Source organism: Bos taurus, chromosome 23, assembly GCF_002263795.3.
Source record: "Bos taurus isolate L1 Dominette 01449 registration number 42190680 breed Hereford chromosome 23, ARS-UCD2.0, whole genome shotgun sequence".
NCBI lineage: Eukaryota > Metazoa > Chordata > Mammalia > Artiodactyla > Bovidae > Bos > Bos taurus.
In genome coordinates this window covers 51,919,236-51,928,857 of record NC_037350.1, presented here as the reverse complement: position 1 = coordinate 51,928,857, position 9,622 = coordinate 51,919,236, and the positions used below count along the sequence as shown (strand labels likewise).

Genomic DNA, 9,622 nt, shown 5'->3' with positions numbered 1-9,622 from the left:
GCATCACCGACTCGATGGACGTGAGTTTGAGTGAACTCCGAGAGTTAGTGATGGCCAGGGAGGCCTGGTGTGCTGTGATTCATGGGGTTGCAAAGAGTCGGACACGACTGAGCAACTGAATTGAACTGAACTGATACATTAAACTCCTATTTATCCAGAGTCAAAACAATCAGAAAAGTTAAATAATCATTCAAGAAATGTTATATTACTATCATTTCTAGCTTTTCCCAGTAAAATGTATATTTTACTGCACTCTATTTTTAAAGTCTCATTAATTTATATACAGTTGATACATACTTTTGGTAAATCAGAACAGTTATTCAACTAATATTAATATAAATTATAGTGCCACTTTTCACAGGGTGCTCACCTTTTATGTGATACTTTCAATATGAATAACAACACATTTCTTTCAAGCCACTTAAGCCCTCTCTTTCATATGTATCTGAAATAGTAAAGAAAATATTTGGAAACCAAGTTATTTTTTCTGTGAATCAAAAGAAACAACTTTCCCTATCAGAAATTAAAGGAGGAGATTTCTTTAGTCCTCTGGATTATTTTTTAAAGTTTGGCAATGCAAAATTCTGTGAACTTGCAGAGAATTCAACGGCCAGATAAACAAAGATCTAAAGTGGACCCCCGCCGCTGAGAACAAATTCCTCCAGACAGGAGCCAACCCACGCCCGTCACAGCGGCATCAGCCTATTGTACGGGCTCCACGGTGTAGACAAAACACCCCTCAGCCCTCAGATCTGCCTGTGAGTCACCGCCCTGCCTGCGACTTCCTCTGAAAAGAAACACGAGAGGCTGCCTTTGAAGAGAGCCCCGAGCGGTGGCTGGGTGCTGGGCAGGTGGTGCAGGAGCCCCGGGGGCCCTCCCCGTGCCCCCATGATGCCCACCCCTTGGCCGGTGCCACACAGGGCCTGCAGCCCCCGTCACAGCCGTGCCCATGGCCTTTTGGTGGCCCTCACGCTCCCTTTCCATCTCTGCTCGTCTCTCCAGCTCCCGCTGGTCTGCACGATTCCCACAAAGCCCTGAAGCCGAGGGCCGGGTACAGGCCCTCTGTTCTCTCAGCATCCCAGCAGTGCGCGGTTAACGTCGAAGACGCCTGTCTGCGCGCAGCTTCCTACCTGACAGTCCTCTCTGCTCGCGCTCAGGCCTCTGAGAGGCCAGGCGGCGCTGGCGTGGACAGCGGGTGTGGACAGGGTCAGGCGTCCTTGCCAACGGGTGTGGACAGGGTCAGGGGTTCCCCCCTCCCCGCTGGTCACCTCTGTGAATCTGGGCATATCACTTCGGCCTCTCCAGGCCTCAGCAAACAGGAAGTGGTACCTGCCCAACTTGCTACCCCACCATATTGGGGGGTTACCATTAAGTAAGAAGAAAGGAAAGTCTCTAACAAACCGTTGTCGGCATCACAGGTAACATAAACTCTCCTCTCACGGGCACCAGGCATGTCTGGAGGTAACGTTCCCCTGGCCGCTTCTCTCCTTCGCTACTGGAGGACCCAGAGGCCCCGCATCCCAGCCCGGGCCCCTCACTTGGGCAGGAGAGGACCACTTCCTTTTTTTGCCCAAAGTGGAGAATCTGGGGGACTCAAGCCTTCCGAATGAGAGCCATTCATGCTCAGCACACGCTGGGCTTCTGTCTGCCGGGAAGTCCGTCTCCTGGCCTCTCTGGAGGGTCCCAGCAGAGCGGCCCTGAGGCTCTCGCACCAGCCCCGATGTGCAGGCCTGCGTGTGGCCAGCCACTGGGCGGTAGAAACATGGGCGAGCGAGGGCTCGTGTGTAGAGACGCAACCTCCAGAAGGACTGGGACCTCCCTGCCTGTCCACCCCTCGGCCCCTCAGTAAGTGAACAGCATGAAGTAGGAGGTGGGTGCTTGACACATATGTGTTAACTGAAGAATAAACAACAAAAGCGTGTTTTGATGGCGCAAAATAAAGGACTCACAAAACAAGAATTATCCTTATGGCGAGAGAGCACGGCCTCGACTACCCTTTCTGGGGGCTCCAGAGGGGAGAACCCAGGTCCCAGAGGCTCAGCTACTCATCCCTTCCAGCCCCGTCCAGGACAAGACACACTGTCCCTCCGGCCGGAGGTCACTCCTCACATCCATGCTGTCTGCTCCATGGCCACGGGCCGAGGACGTGTTTTTAGGGGGTCCTGGGGTCCGGGTGGGCATAGCCATCTGCATCCTTTCATCACCCAAGTCAGCAGGCGTTAAGCCAGGATGCCCTTCTCAGTATCTGTCCTCAGGAAAACAAGCTCAGTTCTCTGCAGCTCCTGGAGGATCAGCCAGCAGGTCCTGGCGCTTTCGTTTCTGCTCACGTTGATCCAAAAAGCACGCTGTCTGCCACCAGAGGACAGCAGCGGTCCGAGATCCAGGTGGGCCGCCCACGCTTCGGCCTGCTTCCCGCCTGCCCTGCAGGGTTTAAAGCCTGGCTTTGTCCCCCTCCCAGGGTTCTGATTGGAAGAGATGCTTGTTTAGCAGAACAAGCTGAGAGAATCCCAGGGGAGGTCGGTCTGGCCAAGCTGGAGCTCTGCTGCGTTCTCCATGCTTTGGGAATCTTCCCGCATCACTGCTAACACCAGAGCCTCGCTGAGAAAAGATGGGAAATGATTTACTTGAAAAGGCAGAACAGACAGAAGTCCTCAGGGGTCTGTGGCTCTGTAACCCTCCTGAGCTCAGATGTGAGATTTCAGTGGGATCTGCTCCTTATCAGGACTGCTGTTTCTGTGTCTATCTTATATCACAAGAGCCTTCACACAGTGACCCAGCCAAGCTTTGTGGCTTTCATACGTTTTCTTCACTAAATGTCTTATTTGAAGAACATTTACCAAGCCCTTCCTACATGCCTAGGATACGCAGGGTGTGCTGGGACACAGTGACGGGCGAGCCGCAGCTCCGAGGTGCAGACCACTGGCGAAAGGGCCTGATGGGCGGCGCCAGTGGGGGCGGAGGGGCAGCGGACAGGGCTGAGGGGTCGCAGGAAGAAAGTCCCCGGGGCAGGTTTGACCCCGCTCCTCGCCCGGAAGCCCTGCTCTCCTCCGACGGCCGGTGTTGGTGTGGTCTGTTTCGGGGCGTGTGCTCAGATATCTCCACACCTGGCTCACCCCTTCTCCACGCATTTGGAGGAGGCGTCAGGACAGCCCCCTGAATAGCTGCAGAGGCTGAGGTCCGAGGTCAGACCAAGCTTCCCAGGGTCCTGTGACAAGTCCCGGGGCCGGACACGGAGCCACGCCGCCCGCTGCGCTGGACTGCCTTCCTCTGCCCCTGACTCCTGGCCAGACACCTGCCCCCCAACACCTCGGGCTTTTCTGGGCCCAGGGCTTCCCTCCACCTCCTGCTTTTCCCGGGTCAGACCCTGGGACGTCCCGCCGTTCAGGGATGCTGGCTGCATGCCACCCCCCTGCCCTGAGGTGGATGCTGTGCCCAGGCTGCCGGGGGCAGGGGGCGGGGTGGGCGTCCTCGGGAGCCTTCTTCAGCCGGGTTACCAGATCGTGACAATCTCCCGAATCTAAGCCAAGGCGTTTCTCGTGCCAAGCGTGGGCCGGTGTGTCCACCAGGGAACCCTTGTGGGCAAACCAGCAAGTGACTGGCAGTACACTCTTGCCCTTTAAGGGTGACTCTGCTCTGTGGTGACCGGTGTCCCTCTGCTGCTGCTCTGTGGGTGCCGCTCCTGGACGGAGCCTCCTGGAAGGCCCCACACCCTCCGAAGCCCCTGGATCACCACCCTTCACACACTCACCATGTGTTCATGTTTCTTGAGCCGCATTTTCATGTCAATTGTTCTTTACCCTCCAGGCTCTCTGTCTCCCTGGACAAGATCTTAATTGGATTCAGTGAAACCAAGTTACCGGACATGATCCATTTCAGGGCAGGCTGTTTGAATTGAAACTATTCTTCATGTTCACTTTTGAAATGAAAAACAAAAATCTACGTTTAATTCAAAGACGTTCAGTGGCGTCGATGGAGGCAGGTGAGTGGAATGGGACTGGCGTTTGGACGCCTCCCTACGTCCCCTGGGGACTCTTCTTTGTCCATGCGTTACTGATAATTGCCAGGCGGTGCCCGTGGCTGCCCGTGCCCCAGCCTTGGAGGAAACATGACTCTGTGAAGCAGGACGCTGGGGCCTGGCCCAGGCGGTTAGGCTGTGGTCTCCATAGCAACGTGCAGTCCAGCCAAATAGGGCGACTTCTCCCAACCCCGGGGGACTGCACAGCCAGGCGAGGGGTGAAGACTGGCCCCAGGACCCCTCTGTGGTGGGCGTCCCAGCTGCGTCCTGCTGCCCTGCATCCGCCCGCTTCACGGATTTTCTGGAGGATGGCACTTCACAGGACAGTTCTGTGAGAGTCTTGATCGGGCTTGTGGGGAAAGCTTGGGGATGGACCAGGGTCCTCCGGTCTCGACGTGCAAGGCAGGGCTGTCCCCCGCCCGGGGATGGGCACAGAGATGGCTCTGGGGACTGACGTACAAACTAAACGGATCATGTGGGTTTGGATGTCTGCCAGCTGTGGCACTTCCCAGCGTCGCTCAGACCCGAAGGTGGAGGAGTCGACCGCTGCCCAGGCTCTAGTCAGAGTCTGCACTAGTTCGCGCCCCTCAGGCTGTGTTTGACGCAGCTTCTAGACAGTGTTGCTGGGAGACTTGTTGTCCTGGTTGAGATGGGTGTGGGGGGGTCGTCTGGGGCTGCGCGTGGGCAGATGTTTGTAACCATGTGGCTCGGGAGTTATCGGACTGCGCACCTGGGAACCTCTCCTCTGTCTCTCTGTGTCTCTCTGTCTCTCGGTCTCTGTCTCTCTGTCTCTGTCTCTCTGTCTCCCTCCCTCTGACTATCCCTTTCTCTGTCTCTCTAACCCTCTGCCGTGAGACCCACCGTGATGAGTCCCCCAGGACAGCGCTGCTCACCTGCGCCAGGAAGAGTGACTGCTCACCTGGGCTCATCACAGAGGGAAAGCAGGTGCGTGGAATGTGTGCTTTTAAAGACGAGTGTCAGGAAGCATTTAACAGGAGGCTTCCTGTGCACTGTTCTGGATCTTTCAGGAATTCTCTGTGCCTTATTAATTCCTGAATACTCAGGAATTAAGAAGAGAGGCAAGTCTCTCCCCGGGGCTGAGGAATCCAGACATTTCCTTCGTTAGTTTTTCTATATGGTGATAAGTACCCTCTTCCTCCTTGTGAACCATACAGTAAAAGTGATTGTTACAACTCTCTCTCTCTTTAATATGGACCACCTATGTTTTGTGAGTCTGGAATTTTAATCTTTATCTTTGCTGAGAATAACTACAGTATATATGCCCACACCATGTTGATTAAAACACCTTTGCTGCATCAGAGCTCTGGTCCCCGTGTCTTGCTTTCTCTCTCTCTCTCTCTCTCTTTCAGGCTGATCCCCTGGAGGCTGAGTTCACCTTCCTGCTTCTAAGACCCTCTCAAGAAGACTCTCTGCACCTTCACCCCATCGAGAGGGCGCCTGAGGCCTCCGTGAACAGAGCAAGCCCCGTGCAGGGGCTTTATTGGCTTTCTGCATAAACCAAGGAATATCAGCCTCTTTCTCTCTCCTTTGCTTTCTTTCTTTTTTTTTTTTTTCCTCTCTCCTTTACTTTCTTATCGTCGACCCTGGACCACCAGGCTCTGGTCCATTAAAGGACCTCAGTGGATGAGAACTTGTGAACAGCGTGTCGCCCCCCATCTCCGACCCTGGAAAGGCTGTTCTAGAATCAGATGTGCCCCGGCTGGAGTGAGAGAGCCGCTGGAGCAGCTCGCTGGTGCTGGGAGAGGAAGGCGGAAAGGGCAGGGTTGGTTGGGGTTTTAAGAGGAAAGCCGTGCTCCTGCAGAGCTTTGTGGGGCTCAGGTGCCACTTTCCTAAAAGGACGGTTGCTTTGTTTAAAATCAGAAACCTTGGATATTGCTTTTTACGTTTTTAGCTTTTCCTCCTGTCTTTACTTTTTATTGCGTTTTATTCAAGAGACGCCAGAGTAGTTCAGACTAAAGGCCACACTCAGCTCATGGGAAGCCCCAGGGTCAGGGAAGGGAGGGGTTCGAGGTGAGCTGCTGACCCCCATCCCAGCCCCTGGGGCTTCTCTCAAGAGCGCTCTTCTGGCTGATGAATTTTCTCACATGGAATAGAGATTTTTACTTGATGATGGGTTTACAAAACAAGCAAACAAAAAACCCTAACCCTTCTCTGGATTGTAGGACTTCCTGCTGGGCATTTGTGCGGCATCTATCATCCTGAATTGGGGCTTTCAAGAAACAAGGCCCAGAATTCACAGAACAAGGCCCAGAATTCACAGAACAAGGCCCAGAATGCAGGACGCCATAGGCTCCGTGATGGTGTAGGGGGTGGGGAGGTTAGGTGGGGGGGTGGGGAAGGTGTGGGGCAGGGCGAGAAGGTGGGGGAGGAGGGAAGGTGGGGGGATGGGGCGGTGGGGGGACGGGGAGGTGGGGGGCATTGGAGGTAGGGGGTGGAGACACGGGGGCGGGGCGGGGCGGGGGTCATGGGAGGTGGGGGCGGGGCAGAGAAGGTGTGGGGCAGGGCGAGAAGGTGGGGGGGTGGGGCGGTGGGGGTCATAGGAGGTGGGGGGTGGGGAGGTGGCGCTCCCGGGGCCCCAGGCCTACAGACATCGGGCTCTTGTGCGGCTGTTCACACTAAGGACGTAGTGGACGCTGCTGAGAAGGGGCCCTGCCTGAGCCCCATCCCCAACCTGCTCTCACCCGCCCTCCTGCCCTTCAGGGTGGCCAGAAGTAGCCAGTGAGTAGAAATGATGCTGAGGCTTTTTCTAAACAGCAGCATCTGGAGCAATTTGCAGAGACAATAGAAGAGCAAAGAAGGCGAGAATACTGAAGACGTGGACTCCTTTGTGCGTGAGGCATTCAGTGAACACGGCACCTTGACATTTTTTGTAACACGTTTTTGTGACTTAATGGACAGAGAACCATTATGTGGTTACAGAATGACTTTCAGGGCCTCTGGCTGGACTTTTTAAAATGCATGATCATGAAGCAAAATTTCATTGTGATGAGGCTATTTAGATGGGATCAGTTGCTTTAAGGACATAAATCCCAGTGGAAAGTTTCCAGGTATTTAATAATTGTTTCCAGTTCTAATTTCCCTCATATGAAGGTCAAAGAGAAGCAGACGTTTTAGGATATTTAGAGAGTCCATTAAGAGATGATGAGTTGGAAAAAAAAAAAAAACAGCGAATAGAGGAGTACTTTCAAGATAGAATTACAGAAATTCCAAATACCAGCAGGCGGTATTTACCCCAGCAATGCCCCAGTACCCAACGCGATGCTGCAGGCATTCGGGAGCCCCTGTCATTTCCCCTCTCCCTCCTTCCTGCAGACCCACAGAGGCTGCCTGCGGTAGGACCAGGTCGTATGCTAAGCTGAGTTCAGTAGCCAATCCTGTCTCAGACCCGGAGGGTAGGAGAGCTCAGCTTGGTCAACTCTCTGGCTCTTGGGGCAGGGTGGGGGTGGGCAGCACTCTGCCTGCAGGTCTCCAGGAGGGTCTGGTGCAGCCCACCCGCCTCCTCTGTAGGACAGAGTCATCACCTGCTCTCTGGGTAACTGTAAAGAATGTCGCTGGAGGAGCCCCGCACCGAGCTGGTTCTGAGCAGGTTGTAAAGAATCAGCACAGTCTCGACTGTCGAGAACTTTCCCTTTTTGCTGGTAGAGGAAAGGCCAGAGCAAGACTGCCTTAAAAAGCGAAATGAAAGCAGAGAAACTGCCTCAGGTGACCCCGGCAACACCACCAGAGACAACTTGTGCTGAGACCACGTGCCCGTGGTGTGAAGCTGAGCAGTCCTTGTCTCCAGCTCTTCTCCCAAAAACTCGTCTGATCAAGAGGGGAAAACTCAACAAGCCCGCGAGCAATATTCAGGAAAGTGCCTGAGCTGCCTCCTGAGAACCGTCAGGGCCACCAGCCCGGGAGGTCTGAGGAAGCGTCACAGCCCAGAGGACCAGGGGCCTGGGGCCTGAAGGAGGGCGGCATTGGCGAGGCCCGGGGCAGGGAAGGCCCCTGGACTGGAGCACGGGCTTAATGAGAACATATCTGCGTCGGCTCACCAACTGCAACAAAGGAACTCTCCAAAGCAAGACCTTAGAGAGAACTGCGCAGACTATGTTCAGTTTTCCCATAAATCTTAAACTATTTTAAAATAAAAGTGATTTTTAGGAACGAAAGGTGAAAGAGGTGAACTTGGAGAAGAGAATACAGGCAGTGTGAGTGACCACAGGTAAGACCCCCAGAGACGGTGCTCCTCAAAGCACGGAGCAAAAGGCCGTCTCCTTCATCCCGCAGCGTCTGGGGGTCAGAGGGAGTCACTCTCTGAGGAGACCCTCACTCCCCTGCACCCAAGGTGAGTCCAAATGTGCAAACCCCTGTGTTTTAGTGGTGTGTGTGTGTGTGTTAGCTGCTCAATCGTGTCTGACTCTTTGTGACCCCATGGACTGTAGCCTGCCAGGCTCCTCTGTCCATGGGATTCTCTAAGCAAGAACACTGGGGTGGATTGCCATTCCCTTCTCCAGAGGATCTTCCCAACCCAGGGATGGAACCCTGGTCTCCTGCATCACAGGCAGATTCCTGGAGGGGAGGTAAACTGTAGTTCTGAAAAAACCCACAGTAAAGTGAATGAACTAAATCTCCATGCATGAGCAAGGATAAACTTAAAGTGTTAAGTGTTGAAAGCTAGTTACAGGATGTTGTATGCTGTGCACTTTGATTTATGTGATATTTGAACACACAGAAGAAGAGTACATGCTGTTTTTAAATACATGCATGTGCAGGAAAGACCTAACATGCATGGAGTAACACATACCAACTTGATCAGAGGAGGGGGAAACAGAGGGTTTGTCTGTATTTTTCTGCATTTGTGATGGTTTATTTTTTCTTAAAGGTCAGCATCAATACAGTAAACGTCAGCTTCTGTTCATTCTCAGTGGACGCAATTGTCTGTTCTCTGGTGCTCTGATCTGCTTTTCTGTGTTTAAGATGTTCCCCAAGTCAAAATAGGGAAGAATGCAGAGCAATACCTGAGCCCTTTTATTTTTATTAATACACTCCAGGGGGTGTACATTTGTGAGTTTGGACAATTGCAGAGACAAGTAGCCATCCTCATAGGGTCACACAGGCTGGTGTCACTGCCCTAAAAATCCTCTGCCCTCCCCCATTGGCCCCTCAACCCAACCCCTGAGCGTCACTGACTTCTTAGTGTCTTCAGAGTTCTGCCTTTTCCAGAGGCAATTACATTTTAATAGTGAAATTTCAGGGAGGAATAAAACAACCTGAGAAACAGGTGTCAGTCGTGTTAGATCCGGGGCAGAGAGGAGGGGCCACCACATTCTCTCTGGGGCAGGGAGGAGGAGCCACCACATTCTCTCCTGCTGCTTCTGTATGTAAATAGATTTACATTAATGTAGATAAATAATTGAATAAAAGGTAAATACTATGACTGCTACTGCTGCTGCTGCTAAGTCGCTTCAGTCGTGTCCGACTCTGTGCGACCCCATAGATGGCAGCCCACCAGGCTCCCCCGTCCCTAGGATTCTCCAGGCAAGAACACTGGAGTGGGTTGCCATTTCCTTCTCCAATGCATGAAAGTGAAAAGTGAAAGTGAAG

The 9,622-nt window shown here is 53.3% G+C and overlaps 2 long non-coding RNA genes across 4 annotated transcripts; one reads left to right on the top strand and one right to left on the bottom strand.

Annotated features, from left to right (window-relative positions):
- Positions 1-1,959: 1,959 nt before the first annotated feature.
- LOC107131768 (uncharacterized) lies at positions 1,960-3,839 on the bottom strand. The gene is made up of 2 exons (XR_001494958.3): positions 3,749-3,839; positions 1,960-2,598 (listed from the first exon to the last, which is right to left on the bottom strand). It is a non-coding gene; the product is annotated as an uncharacterized lncRNA (long non-coding RNA).
- A 988-nt stretch (positions 3,840-4,827) lies between these two features.
- Positions 4,828-9,040, top strand: LOC107131767 (uncharacterized). 3 transcript variants are annotated; one of them, XR_009492620.1, is made up of 3 exons: positions 4,828-4,960; positions 5,386-6,338; positions 6,791-9,040. It is a non-coding gene; the product is annotated as an uncharacterized lncRNA (long non-coding RNA). The 3 variants fall into 3 exon arrangements; XR_001494955.2 differs by having other exon boundaries at positions 4,828-6,338; positions 6,794-9,040; XR_001494954.2 differs by having other exon boundaries at positions 4,828-6,338.
- Positions 9,041-9,622: the final 582 nt, after the last annotated feature.